The sequence below is a fragment of the Cyprinus carpio genome, chromosome B3 (genome assembly GCF_018340385.1).
Source record: "Cyprinus carpio isolate SPL01 chromosome B3, ASM1834038v1, whole genome shotgun sequence".
NCBI lineage: Eukaryota > Metazoa > Chordata > Actinopteri > Cypriniformes > Cyprinidae > Cyprinus > Cyprinus carpio.
The window spans coordinates 6,243,036-6,261,528 of record NC_056599.1 but is presented as its reverse complement, the minus strand read 5'-3'; the positions used below and the strand labels follow the sequence as shown (position 1 = coordinate 6,261,528).

Here is an 18,493-nt window from a genome sequence, read left to right as displayed (position 1 = left end):
GTTTTTGTTTTATCAATAAGCGCTTATTAATTTATAGCCTTATACAACAATTACATATGTAAATTAGCCAAACTTTATAATTATGACATTACATATTTAAATTTTCATGTAACAGCCAGTATTTGTATCTGTAACAATCACAACATTTTTCGTATCTGCATTCGCATACAACGTCGTACAGTTACTTGATAAGACCGTCATGACTTTTTATCTTTTTTCATAGTTATCACTGAACAAGTATGTTGTGTTAAACTAAAATAATTACCAATTTCTAAAATAATATTTATCATGCAAGCAGAGAGATGTCATGACAAACGTTTAGTGATCATTTGAACGCGATCGAATCCATTCAATGCGCACATTTTCATTACACAGAACTCTTTAAGCTAGTCTTGATGTTTAGTGAACTTCACTAAACAAATGTGCGTGTGCCGCGCAAACCAGCAAAAGATAAAGATGCAGACATGTAGGACAAGTAGAAAATGTATCCGTATCTAAGCTGATTATTAGCCTACTCTTGAGAGAGAACTGGTTTGGTTTTCGAGAGACTGAGAAGCGCAACGCAGCTGTTTGATTGGTGAGCGCGCTGTGCTTATTCCATTCATTCGTATCATATCGTAGCCTAAGGTTTAAATCATTGCCTTTTAAATATATACAAACAATATAACGTGTATGGTGTATTATTATTGGTGAAAAAACCTCTGATTTCTGAGAGATACACGGAGAGGCAACAGCAATGCGGTGTTTGATTCTGATTTTGTTCTTTTTACTCACAAAGTTTACATTCATTCACTTCACACTCGTGACTTTAGAGGTCTGTTGCGCTGATCCTAGTAACTTGTCTGTGGACCTAATTAAACACACTTGAACCAGCCAATCAAGCTCTTACTAGACACACTAGAAACTTCCAGATAGTGTTAAGGCCAGTTGGAGCTAAACTCTGCAGGGCATTGGCCCTCCAGGATCTAGTTTGGAGAGCCCTGTCCTACAGAGTTGTTACTTTGCACATGCTTTTTGATCATTACAAATAATAATGTAAAATTATTTTCTTAGAATAGGAAATATGCTGTCTCTCACATCACATACACTAGTTAAGTATGTGGTGTTGAAGAGGATCCTTTTTTCTCTCTCATTTGGACTTGGACTTGACTTGGACTCAAACCTCTTTGGACTCGGTCTTGACTCGATCTCAACTAGTCCTGGTCTTGGACTTGACTTGGACTCGACAAAGCTAGATATGACTACAGCTCTACCCCAAGCTTGGACTCAAACTCACGTTGCTCCAACTACACCAACTACATCTCGAAGCACTGCCTATAGCCTACGAGGAAAGTCTCAACTTAAAACTTATCTATTCACTTTGGTCTCATTTAGGCTACCTTTCTGCTTCTCAATTTCCCGATTCCTGTCTGTATGACCACCTTCTTGACATAACTGATGTTCATCTTATGATTGCATGACCTCTTGTTGTTAATTATCTGTAGTTCTTTGTCAACACTTGTTTGTCTGATTGTCTGGTGTATTTTGTTTACCAATTTCTTCTGATATTTTGTAAAGCATCCTTGGGGTCTTGAAATGCACTATATATATATATATATATGTATATAAAGATTAAAATTAAGATGGATTAAACCTGGAATTCATTATGATTTAACACTATTCGCTTAAAGCTGTTTTGTGTTTGATGAGAAATAAAACCAAAAGCTCAAGACTGTTTTCTGGTCATTCATCAGTGTCTTTGCAAAGATTCTTTTGTCTCTATACATAAAGACACATTTACATAGATGGACGAACATAATCACCTGATTTTGTAAATGTGGCCAATTACATTTGCATTAAGCACCCAGTTTGCGCTTGTCTATAGCTTACATACAAAATGAGCCGACAATAGCAGAAACGTGCCTTTTTAATGAAAGGGTCCATGCTTTACAGTTTCTGTGTATGTGCTCAATAGCAATGTGTTCATCCTGTCTTGTGTTTTTCATCTAACAGTGACACATTCAGCATTAATGTCTGAGATCTCAGTGAAGAAGCAGAACTGGTGTTTTGTGTTCACTGTTTGATCCTCATGATTCATTCAGAGCTAAACACTAGAAACCAGTTCAGAAAGCTCAGCGTGGACATCAGACAGACGTGCTCCTCGTGTCTCTGCTTCACTTTCTGAAGTCTCTTCACTTTGAACTGAAATCAGATTTCTCCTGACTCTATATCAGGGGGTCAAACTCATTTTCACTGAGGCCCACTTCAACATTATGACTGCCCTCAAAAGACCGATTGTAACGGTAAGACTGTACAAAAGTCACCACTCCTTCACATATTGTTAAATTACTGTATTTTTATTACAAAGATAGAATATGCATTAGCATAGATGTAAAATATGTTATTGCTCCTTGTTATTTTGACATAATTGCATTTAATATATCAGGTTAAGAAATCCACTTTACTCCATAAATCAAAGTAAATAACAAATATCATCAAGCACAAGTCATTACATTAACTTTGTTAAAAACATTTTTGCTACTTTTGAGAGGGGCAGAACTATGGTACAACAAATAATTGTGAGCTGCTAAGAATGTGTGACAGATTTGCCATTTAAAAAAAGAATATGTTTATCAATAGCACAATTTTCTGTTTGTATTTGGCGTGCAATTTATACTCAGAAATTGACTTTGGTGTGAATAAAACATGCAATCGGTGCTTGAAGAGGAAAAAGAAGTGGTGTTATTCAACCCCACAAATAAATAAATTTGTGCTGTCAATCAATTAAAAAAAACTAATTAATTGCGTGTTTTTTTCTTTCAGAAATTAATTGTGATTAATCCCACCTAACATTAACATTTTTAAATACTTTTATATTCTAATAATTTCACATTTAATCTTCAAATTAATGTAGAAAGAACGTAAAGACAGTATTTTTTTAATATTTGTTTAATGAGTGAAGGCCAGTGTCACTGATAACAATACCGATGCCTAATGGAGAAAATGTTATGGCTTTTAAACAACAAATACTACGGAAGGTACACACACACACACAAAAATTTTAAATAATAGTACTAAATTAATGTTGAATGTCATTTGAGTCACCTGCACGATATACAATAGATTAATGATTGATTTTGTTTAATAATGCTGCATAGTGAATGTATAGTGAGTTGTATGTTTTAAGATTCTTCTGTTTTTAACAGGTTGGGAGCAACATGGTTGAACGAGGCTTGAAGGAGGCTGAGCTCACTAAACCCTTCCCCTTTGTTCTTGGTCTTAGAGATGACAGTCAGTGCCATCAAGCCTTTGTTGTTGTTGGTAAACGGGCACTGCAGCAAACACACTCCTTGGTGCCGTGGACACATGCTTTAAACTTTTTCATGTTTTGGACATCCATTTCCCGAAGCAGTGCGCACCCGTGTGGGAATTTCAGCAGACTGTTGTCTACAAACTCCCAGGAACAGAATCAGTAAGACTGCTCCGCGGATATTTGTCATGTTGAGCAGTACTGGACCCAAGACAACTAACCCTCTCTGAAATGTGATGTGAGTTTATATGAAGAGGAAAGTTATCAGACTAATTATCTAAAGCATTTTACTTGTGCCACTATGTTCTTGTGCCTCTTTGTTAAACTTACTCTCTATCATAATCTTACTCTCTATCATAATCTCATATCGAAATCTCGTTATGTGAGTTAATATGAAGGGGAATATGTTTTTTATGCTTTTTTATTGAGTATTTGAACATGAAAATATAATAAAAAACAATGAAATATAATCACTTTGTCATTACATTCAAAACTGAACTATTTTAAAAGCTGAAACAGTAAGCTGTTTTGGGAGAAGGGGGAAAATACACTTCATGTGAAAATCGCCTGTCCAATTCAGCCAGCAGTGACTCAGTACACCACATTTTTATTCGCGGGTTTATTATTTCCATTATTCAGTTAAATTAAATTAATTAATTCAAAGCGGGAAAATAATGAAAAGAGATCCTCTCATGTAGCTTATCACGACAAGAATCATGATGACGAGTCTGTCATAGAAATTAATTTAGCCTTAAATGTAGGCTATACGTATTCTACTAAAATAACAAGATAATACAAATAAAATGAGAAAGTATAAATTATTTCATTTTTATATTAGCTCAGACAAAATCATGATTGCCCCCCACCCCCAAACTCCGCCTATGCCTTATAATGTAGACGCACGTACCGTAATTTTCCCCAAATTATTACCTTCCCCTCGTCGCTTCACTCTCCAGTCCAGCGGGTGGCGATAAACACATACGTTTGTTTGCCAAACACCATTAAACCTCAGAGGAAGAAGATTAGTTTCACCGCGCTCTCTGTTGTTTTGTCGTGATGATGGCTTAATACAAACTGTTGGAATGTTGTTTCTGTAAAAGCGAAATACAGTTTTTGAATCTGATCAATAAATATCTGTAATATTCTCGTCCTCACAGTCGTGACTAAGTTTTGAATCAAGCAGGAATATCTGGAGGAGTATCATCTTGAACTGAGATCTGCTGCTGTGAAGATGGAGTTTGTTAAAGAGGAGAGTGAAGAGAACACGAGTGAACCAGAAACCTGGAGAATAAAACACGAGGAACCAGAAACCTGGAGAATAAAACACGAGGAACCAGAAATATATTGTATATATAATATGATATATTATTGTGTCACTTTTGGTGAGGATGCAGCATCAGATCTGAAAGTACTGGATCTGAAGATGATCTACTTATTGTGAATGTTTTTTGTATGACTGTGTAGAGAAGATGATTGACTGAAACGCTTCCCACATTCAGTGCAGTGATACGGTTTCTCTCCAGTGTGAATCCTCTCATGTGTTTTCAGACTTGATGAATCACTGAATCTCTTGTCACAGTGTGAACACTTGTATGGTTTCTCTCCAGTGTGAATCCTCTCATGTGTTTTCAGATTTGATGAATAATTGAATCTCTTGTCACAGTGTGAACACTTGTATGGTTTCTCTCCCGTGTGAATCCTCTCATGGTTTTAGACTTGATGAATTACTGAATCTCTTGTCACATGTGGATTTCTCTCCAGTGTGGATGTTCATGTGATCTTTGAGGTTTGATGATTGTTTGAAACTCTTGCCCCACTGATCACATGTGAATGGTTTCTCTCCAGTATGAACTCTATGTGAACATCAAGACTATTTTGCTTGTAAGGTTTTTCTCCAGAGTGGATCCTCTCATGCAGTTTTAGATAGTTTGCTGTAGTAAAAGTCTTTTCACACTCAAAACACATGTACTCTCTCACACCAGTATGAATTTTCTTGTGTACTTTTAAACTTTGTAGGCATGAAAAGCTCTTTCCACACAAATGGCATGAATGTGGCTTCTCCTTTGTATAAACTCTTAGGTGATTCTTCAGGACTGAAGCTCTCAAAAATGTTTTGCTACATTAGTCACAAGTGTATGGTTTCTCTCCAGTGTGAATCGTCTCATGTGCTTTCAGATTTCCTGACTGACTGAATCTCTTTTCGCAGTGTGAACACTTGTATGGTTTCTCTCCAGTGTGGATGTTCATGTGATCTTTGAGGTTTGATGATTTTTGGAAACTCTTGCCGCACTGATCACACGTGAATGGTTTCTCTTCAGTATGAACTCTCATGTGGACATCAAGACAATTTTTGCTTGTCAAACTCTTTCCACACTGAGTGCAGGTGAAAGATTTCTTGGTTCTTATTTAAAAAAAAAAATCTTTCTGTTTGCTTTGAGAGCAGCTAAAACTTTTTTCTCCAGTTTTAGCATGATTTTTCTCATATTCACTCAATTCTTCAATTGTTTTCTTCAATGGACTCTGAAATAAAAGTAAGAATGGCTTATTTTCAGCAACTCTCAGTAATGAACCCTGATGTTACAGTGTAAAGTACACAGTTGCATTACAAAACTTTGGTCATTTTGATGCACTTTTTATAAATTATACACCCCTGAAACAAAGAGCACATCCATTTAAAAGGCTCATTCAGTAACACTGCACTCACATCTATGTGTTTCTTTTTTCTGTCTTTCTATTGTTAACATTTCTGTCTATTTTTTTATTATGCCTTCTTTATTAACATACAAGATGTCTGTCTAGAAACATAGAAAATGATATAATGTAGATTATTTCAAACATAACAGTAAGAATGAAAAAAAAAAAAACAGAAAATTGATGACACCCATCTTCATTAACAACAAGTAAATAACTACAGCACATAATATATAAATATAGTTTGATTTTCTAATAACTACATTCAAAACAAAAAGTAAATTAAGTCATGGAAAATATTATTTACTATGTAAAGTAACTATAGCAAATATTGATCTGCCAAATATTAATGTCAGAGGAAAAAAAAAAAAACTTGTAAATGCAGCAAAAGCTTGACATCAGTTCGTGTTTATTCCTCTCACAAATCACGAGACATTCAGTAACAGCAACATTATCACTCCGAACATCTAAACAATCATTCACACTAACATACAAACTAACTGCCATAAAGCACCATAATATGAATGTCTAATCTAAATATATGTTTTAGTTAGGTTTTCTAATAACTAAATTCAGTTGCAATTAAGTAAATATATCGTTAACATGTTAAAGTTTTGTACAGAAACAATGACCATAAAACATCTTCAAATAAAGAGCACCAAAGCAATATGCAAACGATTTCAGTGTCACATTTGATTGATATTTCGCTATATTGACATTTATGTACAGCTGTCTCGCGTGGCTAAGAGACTCAATGTAACGTTAGCAGTCTCTGTTTCAGTATATTTTAACAAACTAACGGATTTGATCTTGATGTCAAAGTCAAAGATGTCAAAGGTGTAGAAATAAAACGACAGCAGCAGCACTTGAGATCCTTAGAATGTATAAAGTGTGTTTGATAGTAGTGTAAATATGTGAAATGCTGTGAGCTGTTCCACTCTTCAAAAGACTGCTGTTGGCTATTTATTTTTATTTATTTTTTATTTTATTATTATTTATTTTATTTTTATTTTTTGTCGCTGAGTGTTTAAATAAAGATCTGGCGCCATCTGCTTCACACTCTGCAGATTTTCATTCGCCTGAGATTTTACATTTATTTATTTGTTTTTAATACTTCTATTTTTTTGTTTACCTTTCTTTCTTTTAGCTACATTATTTGCGCAAACAGGGGCGTAGCACCTAATCACGGACAGATTATGCTTATTTGTTAAAGCTGTAATATATAAAATTTATTCAGGTAGTAATTACTTGCCTAATGAGGGGAATTTCAAATCTGTTCATAAATGTGAATGAAGTCTGATACACGAAAACGTTATTGCTGGTGTTCTTTATTTTTAAAAGTTGTATGATCATTGTCAGTTTCTGTAGCCTACACGAAAAACTGTAAAATGTTAATTATCTAATTACTTTAGATAATTTCTTTAGATGATTTGCCCTACAAATCATCTTGCACTGTTCCCCATCCAGCTGCTTGACTTTCGATGTTTCTCTTTGCACATGTACAGTATTTATGTGAAACATTTGTATAGTTTGTATTTTTTTTTAGTTTATGTATAGGTAAACGTTTATAGTATATTTATAGTCACAATCTGTCAGCAGGTTAGTTGTGTAAAGGTTCATACTGTTTCACTTCATAGTTGTATGTCTGTATTTATGTAGCACCGTGGTCGTGTGGAGCACAACTTACACTGTATGTCCACACATGTAGCGGAATGACAATAAAGCTCAAATTGAACTTTACTGCAATTACTGTAGTTAGTAGAAAACCAAACTATATATATGTTAGGCTATGGTGTTGTTTATAGGTATCTTCCTGAGTGTTATTATTAGCGTTTTTGTATTATTGATGTTTTATCCATGTCACATTGTGAAAAACAACAGTATTGTCTTTCGTTTGAACATTTATAGGATTTTAGCATATATCCCGACTCTAATGTATTTTTTCTACAGCAAACACTCAATAGAATTGTAGCGTGAACCAGACAAATTAAAGATTCGATCGGGAGCCTGGTTGAAACATGAGCCGAATTCCACAGAAAGGCAGGATGTTGTAAATCAACTCCTAGCACCACAGTCTGAAGCAAGATAACTAACCAACTCTTTCACAGAACAGCTTTCAACATTAACACCATTAGAACAATTATTGACAATTTCAATTCGAAGAAGAGATTGTCTAATTTGGGGCAAGTAATCGAAGAGATGGACAGTCTGACCCTCACATGTAAAGCCATGAGAGTAAACAAGATCTTTGGATTGACTTCCCCCCACCCAGTGTGACCGGTCTTTATCTTCTCTCTGCGTTGTGTTGATATTTTAACCAGACTGGACAACAAGAGATTCTTTGGACCACTTTTTTTATTCTGAATGAATAAAAAGGAAAATTTATGAAAAAAGTGTCAATCCGTGGCCTTTCTCCACAATTTCAACATTGATCTTTCCCCAGCTGCGCTTACCGCGAACTGCCATCATATTACAATTATTAAATGAACTGCATATGATTAAATCAACAATATTTAACATTTTTCTCAATGTAAAACATTTCACATGAATTCAAAACAACAATATTAACAGAAACATGGATAGAGAACATACCTGAATGAATAAAAAGGAAAATTTATGAAAAAAGTGTCAATCCGTGGCCTTTCTCCACAATTTCAACATTGACCTGCCAGTCAAAACAGATAATTTTAGCCACGGAACTTACACGGTTAATAAACACCAAAAGAAAATACATACTTCATGTTACCCAACCTCTATTAGTGTTACAATAAGATTAAATTGTATTTTTAACAAAAAAAAATACATATTAGTCACAAGAAGCAAACTAATTTAAAACCTTTTTAGTGAGAGCTCAGCAGAACTCACCTTTCCCCAGCTGCGCTTACCCCGAACTGAAGGAAAACAACCGGAACCTAACTCTTAAAGGGGCCACATACTATATTTTAACAATTACAAAATAACACTGCAAAATTTACATACAAGGATAGAAACAGCTCAAATAACATTCCAGATGAAAGAAAAATTCCCAGAATAGAAAAATAATTATATAAATATAAAACAATTGATAATAACAAAGGGAGGGATTTTGTGTGAAATTAATAAATTTATATAACACCTGTTACATTTACCTCCCCTAATTTCACCAAAATTCTGCATGTGCACAAAGAGGATTTCCTAAAGAATCACAATGCAAAAACTCAATAGTTACAGCAATGAAAGCCATCTGTCTCGACAGATACAGAGAAATTTGAGGGTGATCAGGCCCCAAAACCTCTTAGTTAAGTATGTTGCCAAGTACACCATACCACACTTAATCTTTGCAAAAAAAAATCCTCATTCACATTATTCATATATTAATCACACTTAATGAAAATTTACCCCAAAAAGAAAAAAATAGAGAGAGTAAACTTCTTTCTCAATCACAAAAATTAGAATAAGCTTAAAAGTGACTGAGACTTTTTCTGGAACCTGTCTGACAAGTTTGCCATTTTAAATGGTTTTTGGGCCATGGTCTCAATCAGACGGTTGACTTTTTTTACAACTCTACCAGCCCGTGTAGTAATCGTGCCTTGCGCTTGTTCAGGACCTGACATTGACACATCATCACGGACCGGCAAATCGGAGTCAGTAATACCTGAATTGGTAAAGTCAACTGTTGCCGATACAATGTCACAATCAGAAGTTCCTTCTCTCAGTGTTTTATCAGAGAGCATCTGGTGTTGACTGTCTGGAATGGAATTAACACAGTAAGTGCCATCACTCTCATCTTCTTCCGTTTCCATTTGTACATCAAGAGATTTTGAACTCCTTGAGACATCCTCATTTCAGGATCTTCGTCCTCCAAGGAATCAGTGGAATTTGTTGATCGGCTCTCACAGTCAGAATCGTTTGAGCAATCAGCAACAGTAGATCCACATGTTTCATCCTCAGGACATGTCACTGGTAAGAAACTGATGTCTAAGAGCATATTCCGATGTACCACTTTGGTGTGTCCTTTGTCATCCTTCACTTTTGTATATGTGTGTCCGAGGGTCATTATCCACAATGGTGTACACAGTAGATTCCCATCTATCTGCCAACTTTCTTTTCCCTCTTTCTCCTTTATTGGCAATGAGCACTCTATCCCCATTGTTCAAATGTACTCCCTTCATCTTGCGGGTTATAAATCTTTGTCTGTTTCCTCTGCTCCTGTACAGCATGTTTTTGGGCAATTTCAGCTGCTTTGTGAAGATGAGACATTAAAGTTGCAACATAGCTGCTGTAGTCAACAATCACTGGATCCTTTGATACTTGCTTGAACATTACGTCCACAGGTAAGCGTGGGACACGTCCAAACATGAGTTGGAAAGGTGCGTAACCCGTCGTCTCATGTATTGTCGAGTTGTACGCGAAGGTCAGAGTCTGAATCTGTTGTGGCCACTTATCCTTAGATCTCAAGGTCAAGGAGCGAAGCATATTTCCTAAGGTTCGGTTGAAAGCGCTCCGTGATGCCATTTCCCCATAGGATGATAGGCAGTCGTGCGAGATTTGGAGACCCCAGAAAGTGTTAGCAATTCAGCAATGAGCTCACTCTCGAAGTTTGTACCTTGATCCGTGTGGATCCGCTCAGGGAAACCATATACACAGAACACATGGTCCCCATAACTTCCGAGCAAATTGCTTAGCCGTCTGGTTGATGCAAGGAAAGGCGTGTGCAAGTTTAGTGAAATGATCTGTCAGGACCAACACATCCACTGAATGCTGTTTGCTATCTTCTGCACTCCAAAAGTCAAGACAAACCAACTCCATAGGTGCAGATGTTTGAATGCTTTCCAGTGGAGCACGAGCAGCTGGCTCAGGTGTTTTGGCCAAAATACACCTCTTGCAACACTTCACATATTCTCTGATCTCATGCTCCATCTTGGGCCAGAAGAAGCGCTGTCTTTGCCAAGTGAACTGTTCTAGCCTGTCCTTGGTGACCAGCAAGATCGTGAAGACCATGTAAGGCTTTTTCTACCATGTTCTGAGGCAGAACATACTGATGTCTTCTCTGTCTGCTTATTGGGTCCTTAGTTACCCTGTACAGAATCCCATCACACATATATAGATGATCCCATTGCTTGACAAGAGCCAGCGCTCTGCAGTCGAGCTTCTCTCTCTCTCGTCTTGAAGGGCGTCTTTTACGAAGTACAAAAGGGAGAACCTTGGAAATGGTAAGGTCAAGCTCTTGACTTCTCCCCAACTCATCATGAGAGAACACAGGCAGAGGTTGTTCACTTTGGTTAGTGGCAGCAACCTGTTGAACTAACTGCACCAACTGAACTGCTCGCGTCACTGCCGCTGTTTCCCAGTCATCTTGTGCTTGGCAAAGTGTCTTAACTGCTGCTGGATCACACGACTGCACGTGACAGCTTGATTGACATCCAGTCTGATCACTTATCTTGTGGCACTCAACCTTCAGACGAAAACACATCCTGTATTCCTTCTTTTTCTACAACACATCAGCTTCGGTAAGTAAGCGATTGTAACTCTCATTCATGAGCCTATGACTAATTGACCTTGCAAATGGATCTCTGCTTAAGGTATCAGCCACAATGTTCTTAACTCCTGCAATATGTTTTATGTCGAAAAAAATAAGGGGCTAATTTTGAAACCCACCTTTGTTCACAGGCATCGAGTTTTGGCTTAGTCATAATGTGTGTAAGTGGATTGTTGTCAGTCCAAACTGTGAAGCTGTGCCCCTTAAGCCAGTGGCTGAACTTTTCGCAAACACTCCACTTCAAAGCCAAAAACTCGAGCCTGTGCACAGGGTACTTCTTCTGTGATGCAGTCAGGGTTTTGCTGGCAAAGGCAATTGGCCGAGCTATATCTTCCCCAGCTGGAACTTGGGATAGCACAGCACCTAACCCATCCAGAGATGCGTCAATTGAAAGAATCAAAGGCCTAGAGAAATCAGGGTGTGCAAGCACAGCACAGTTCAGCAACTTCTGCTTAAGTGTATTGAAAGCAATATCACATTCCTCCGTCCAATCACTTGGATTCAGCTTTCTAAACGAGCCAACAGGCTTCCTAACTTTCTCTTTACCTCTTCTCTTCTGACCCGCAGTTAAAGCAAAGAGAGGCTTGGCGATCGAAGAACAATTAGGAATAAAGTGTTGATAATAGAAAATCATTCCTAAAAATGACTTGATTCTTCGTGCTGATGGAGTGCAACCATCTTCCTCCATAAGTTGCAACTTGGACATTTTGGATATAACATCCACCTTTGTGAAGTCCACAGAGACACCATGGCCAGAAATAACATGACCCAAGAACTTCACTGAATCACACATAAAATGACACTTTTTGGGACTCAGTTTGAGGTGATATAACCTAAGCCGCTGAAAAACCATTTCAAGCCTGCTCAAAGCCTCTTGCTCCGTGGGTGCAAACACAAGTAAATCATCCAAATAGCAGAGCAAGCTACTGAAGTTCATATCCCCAAAAATGCTAAGCATCATCCGCATGAACGAAGCTGGACTGTTGCACAGGCCTTGTGGCATGCGGTTATACTCATGTAGTCCCATAGGAGTGATGAAAGCAGTGTATTTTTTGTCTTGTTCATGCATGGGTAAATTGTAGAATCCGGAGGTTAAGTCCAGGGTACTGAAGTAATTGTTACCTCCTAAAGCAGCAAGGCAGTCGGACTGATGAGGGAGCGGGTGAGCATCTTTGAGTGTTCTCGCATTAAGCCACCTGAAGTCTGTACAGATGCGGAGGCTTCCATCTTTTTTCCACACAAGCACCAAGGGTGATGCATATTCGATTACCGATTTTCTAATTATCCCTTGCTCCTCCATTTCCGTTAACGCCTGACGCAACTTCTGGTAATGAGCAGGAGGGATCCTCCGATATGGTAAACGGAAAGGCCTCTCATCTGTAAGTCGGATACGGTGTTCAAACTCCTTAACTTCTCCACAATCTAAGGGATGCTTGGAAAACACATCATTGTAATTCATCAATAACTGTACAAGTTTCTCTTTGGATGCATCAGTGACTTTGCAGTGATCAATGTCAATTTCACTCAACCCAACATCTTGCAGTCTCAAATGTAAAGCACAATTTGTAGTAGCTTGCATCTCTGGGCTAACCTCCTTTACCTGTCCAATGCCCTGCAAGACTGGAAAATCTTCTGCAGCCAGACAAGGTGAAACATCTGCCAATTTCCGATTCTTTCTTAGTGTGACGGGTTGGTCTGACAAATTGGTTATTTTCATGGGTACCCACCTATTACCCCACATAGATGTTATCACACGTGCTACCATGATGTTTCTCGGCATAGTCTTGGAAGAAGTTGGTTCAACAAGAATGGTGCTCCCAAGGGACAATAGAGTGTTGCTGGGCAGTCTTCCCCACACTAAATGTTCTTGTCTAGCAGCAAGAGTGACAGCATGATGGAGCTTTACGGTTCCAATTTTGCTAGGGATCTCATCATGTCGCCAGCGTGTGAGATTTGACATCACATCCAAAAAGTGTTCACCGTCTTGTGATAAATGTGTAGCACTTTGTGATATAAATTCCCAATACTCATCTGTGTTCCTCATTTGATTCACAATGTGCTTGATCAAGTTGGTGCCAAGAACTAAATCATCATGTTGACCTGGAACAACGAGAACTGGAACTCGACAGTTGATGCCATACACTTTCATGTTAACTTCGTACAAACATTTTGGCTGTGCGGTCCTACCCCCAACACCGACAAGAATGATATTCTCAGGTAGTGATTTTTTGTCCAGAACTACATTTTCAGCCAACAACTTTTGTCTCAGCTGTCTCACTGAGGGTACATGACATGGATCCAGTGTCAAGCATTCCTCTCATGTGAAATTGGTCATTTACAATCACAGAAGTATAGAAAAGATCATCAAAAGCCTTTACTTTCTGCATATTTTGTGCGTATATCACGCAAGTACCATCAGATGCTGTATGGCATGCATTCTCATACTGCTGTTCCAGATCACTTATGAGGGTTTGATCATCACCCACACATCCCCTCTCCAAATGTGGGTCTAATGGTTTAAAGGACCAGCTCCTTGTGGTGAGTAGTTCACCTCCAGACTGTTGTGACTACTCCACTTTGGGCACTCCCTTTTTCTATGTCCATGTTCAAAACAAAACAAGCATAAACCATCTCTTCTACAATGTGCAACTGTAGAATGGTCTGTGCCTCTGCAAACTTTGCAAAACGTCCTGCTCACATTCCCATGTCTAAACGAATTTACAGGTGAAGAAGGGCTCTGCATGTTTTGTTTCAGCACACGATCAAGTAAATTGATAAGGGACTGAGTGCAGCTGTCACTTGCCTGAACTGACGGTGTAACTGGTAACCCACCTTGATCCGCTGACACTTTCAGCTCATTCCCAGATGTTCCATCATCTAAATTCAACATTTGGGCATTGGCAGCTACAGTTTTCACAAAGGCAGGACGGTTAGACTGTGCCTTCATTTGTGCTCTTTTCTCAGCTTGGTATTCGTCAAGACGTTCTTGTATTTCAGCTGCCGTCCACCTATCAGCAGACTTGAATTTCAAAATAGCAGAAAGAGATTGGTCAGGGCAATGTTTAACAAACATTTGTGTCACCTCACGGGTAGGATCTTCAATACTTCTGCCCTGTCTTCTCAAACCCTCGTCAGCAACATCAACAGCTTTATTAAGCCGAATCCAATACTCCATTGCATTCTCTCCTGCTACAGGTAAAGTGCCATAAAAGTCAGCAAGCGGCATAGATGAATATGTCAATTCGCTGAAGTGCTGTTTGAGTATGTCTATGACAATCCTTGGGTTTGTTTTAGGCTTCAGTGATGGATTGCTGCGTAGTGCTATCTTGATTACATCTTTAGCTCTCCCTATTAAGTTTGACATAATCTCGTCCGCTTGTTCAACTAAAGGAACACCTTTCTTCCTCAAATAAACATCCATGAGTTCTTCCCATTCATGTACTGATAATTTGTCAGATCCATCCCCTCTGAAACAGGGAGGTACCTTGACATCAGGCTTCATCACTAACTTCATACCAGTCAAATTTAGAGAAGGTGACTCCATAAGAACCTGATTCGTCCCTAGGCTCTGTGTTTTATCAGGACACTCGTTTTTTTTTCCATTGTCTTTTTTCAGCTGATCAGATATTGACTGCCCTATTTGTTGTGCAAGCTGTGTGATTAAACTACTCAAATCAGCATTACTAGTACTGCCTGATGCAACACCTTCACACTTTTCTGATTCAGTTGTATGAACTCTAACAGGATTACGGGTTGAACAGAAATCAGGAGAACCAATATTAACTGTCCTTCTTAGTGGTGTCTGTTCAAGTTCACCAAAGATACGTCCCCTGGCAAAACCCAATTCAAAGCCATCACTAGAGGAGTAACTTGTCTTCTCACTATTTTGTGACATCTTGAATATTACAAATCAACAAAAGTAAATTAGAACAGATGATGACCACAGAAAAAAACTGTGTAGATAGCTCAGAAATAATACACAATCAAATAATCAAACAAAAATTGTATCACAAATTCAAACTTCACTACTACTTTTTTCCTCTCTTCCGAGAATATGAACTATCAATCTTTTTCTGAATTATGTACAGTCTAATGTCCAACCTTTTTTCTTTGACACAGGTACAGTCATAATTTGGCCGCTCCAAAATGCAGCAAACCCCGGCGACCAAGCTGACGTTGATCAAAGAGGATCCACGATGACTTGCATCAAGGAAAAGTCACGGCACCATTGTGACCGGTCTTTATCTTCTCTCTGCGTTGTGTTGATATTTTAACCAGACTGGACAACAAGAGATTCTTTGGACCACTTTTTTTATTCTGAATGAATAAAAAGGAAAATTTATGAAAAAAAAGTCAATCCGTGGCCTTTCTCCACAATTTCAACATTGACCTCTACCCAGCTGCGCTTACCGCGAACTGCCATCATATTACAATTATTAAATGAACTGCATATGATTAAATCAACAATATTTAACATTTTTCTCAATGTAAAACATTTCACATGAATTCAAAACAACAATATTAACAGAAACATGGATAGAGAACATACCTGAATGAATAAAAAGGAAAATGTATGAAAAAGTGTCAATCCGTGGCCTTTCTCCACAATTTCAACATTGATCTGCCAGTCAAAACAGATAATTTTAGCCACGGAACTTACACGGTTAATAAACACCAAAAGAAAATACATACTTCATGTTACCCAACCTCTATTAGTGTTACAATAAGATTAAATTGTATTTTTAACAAAAAAAAATACATATTAGTCACAAGAAACAAACTAATTTAAAACTTTTTAGTGAGAGCTCAGCAGAACTCACCTTTCCCCAGCTGCGCTTACCGCGAACTGAAGGAAAACAACCGGAACCTAACTCTTAAAGGGGCCACGTACTATATTTTAACAATTACAAAACAACACTGAAAAATTTACATACAAGGATAGAAACAGCTCAAATAACATTCCAGATGAAAGAAAAATTCCCAGAATATAAAAATAATTATATAAATATAAAATAATTGATAATAACAAAGGGAGGGATTTTGTGTGAAATTAATAAATTTATATAACACCTGTTACACCAGCAGAACCAGACTGAAATTCCTAAGGAGATCTGTTAACCCCTCTGGTCTTCACAGGAGATATCCTTACTCCCCAGAATGGCACAGAGAATGCCTTCCAATGCATATATGCACCAAAATGAACTCAAAAAAGACTTCTAAATGGATATCAGTCCATTGCTCAACTCCATATCATACATGAACCCACACATTTGATTATAATGTTTCTAATCACTTATTGTGTATGTCTTTTTAAATAACTCTTGAATAGCTTAAGGGATCATATTCATGTTTAGTATGTGTGTGTTCGAATCTTCTTGCTTGAAACGTTTCTGACCATCAGTTATTTGTCAAATGTATCATATTCTTGTTATAGGAATCATGTCCAAATTATACTCTGCAAGAGTGGGAAAATTCGGACCATGTGCTTGATAAGATAACATATGATTTATGAATGGGTGGGACAAACAATGCAACACCACGAGAAAAGACAATATCTAATTGGTCAAGACAACATTTGAGGTGTGGCCAAAAGGCCAGTTTAAATACTCAGGACACCATCAAACTATGCTTTTAGCTTTTAGCTTTTAGCTTTGCTTGTAGTTTAAGCTTTTAGTCATGCTTTTAGCTTTGAGCTTTTGTTTAGCTTTTGCTATCAGTCATGCCGGCTTTTAGCCTGCTTTTAGTCATGCTTTGTCATCACTTTTAGCGTTCTTTGAGCGCGGTTCCAGCGTGCTTCGGCCTGCACGCCTGCTGCTACTTAGCCACGATGAGAAGAAACACCACCGACCTAGTCTCGTCAAACTTTACTTCTGTTCTTTTACTTTAGTTTCTTTTCCGTTTGAGAGTTTCGTGTTCTGAGTTAAGTTTTGTAACGCCGTGTCTCCGAGTCTGACCTCGAGTGCCCGTCTTAAACTTCAGCCAGCCCACAACTCCGCATCTTCAGCCAACGCCCAACCACGGGCTTCCCAAGACGTCACTTCAACGACTACTGAACTTCCAGCCAATCAGCAACTTCGGGAAACCCCCTTTTCAGCGACAACAAAGGGAACCCCGTTAAACAGGCAACGCAAGTAACCTCCAGACTCACATCTGTACTGGTGTTATCTAATATAATTTTAACCTCATTGAGGAACTCAGTGCGAGGGTTAATTAAGTGATTGATGGTTGTTCATGTCTATGCAATTTCACGTATTGCTGTAAACTTGGGATTCCACATTTTCATTCTCTTAAACTCATTCTTCCCTAACTTTCTATCTTCCTGCAACTTGTGTGAATGTGTGAGTGCGTGTGCTTATGTGTTAGATTAGTTTATATGTCTTAGATTTATCTAATAAAGCCTTATTCATATTGAAAAGAGAAGTATCTTGTGTTTTGTGCTTACAAGTTAATGTCTTAAACTGCCGATCTTGTTACTGTGCTAATTAATAGTGTTTTCACTATACTTTGGATATTAATATCCAGCGCAGATTTGATGTTAAACGGCTCGTTCAGTGAATCGCTGGCCGTTTTCAGTGATCAGCCGTGAAACAGTGATTCTGTTCAAATTCCCTTTAAAATCTATAAAATGATTCCCTTTGAGCTAAATTGACCTGTTTCCCTTACAGAATAAAGTGAGATGATCTGCTGATGTTCTGAATGTCTTGTTGAATGAGTGTTGATCGTCTGAGGATCATCAATATTAACAGAGCTGCTGAAAAGACTCTTTATTTCAAGTCAATAGTTCCTGTTTTCACCTCATTTATTTTCCTGATGTCTTCAATGAAATGAGCTTTAAGTGGCAATTTACAGGAGATCTGGTGTCAATACTGAGGGTATTTGTTGGTACAAATCTGTAGATGAATTTCTGTGTTTATGTTTTCAACTATTTTGCTTACCATTATTTGAAAAAATAAAACAAACAAACAAACAAAAAAACAATAATTATATTGTGCTGT

General features: G+C 37.7%; 1 long non-coding RNA gene and 2 pseudogenes across 1 annotated transcript; all 3 read right to left on the bottom strand.

The window, feature by feature from the left end:
- LOC122136721 overlaps positions 1-18,493 on the bottom strand; it is a 690,060-nt pseudogene that overhangs the window by 20,701 nt on the left and 650,866 nt on the right.
- LOC109083372 lies at positions 5,060-5,668 on the bottom strand (annotated as a pseudogene).
- Positions 16,048-16,400, bottom strand: LOC122136752. Its single transcript, XR_006154341.1, has 2 exons — positions 16,319-16,400; positions 16,048-16,119 (listed from the first exon to the last, which is right to left on the bottom strand). It is a non-coding gene; the product is annotated as an uncharacterized LOC122136752 (long non-coding RNA).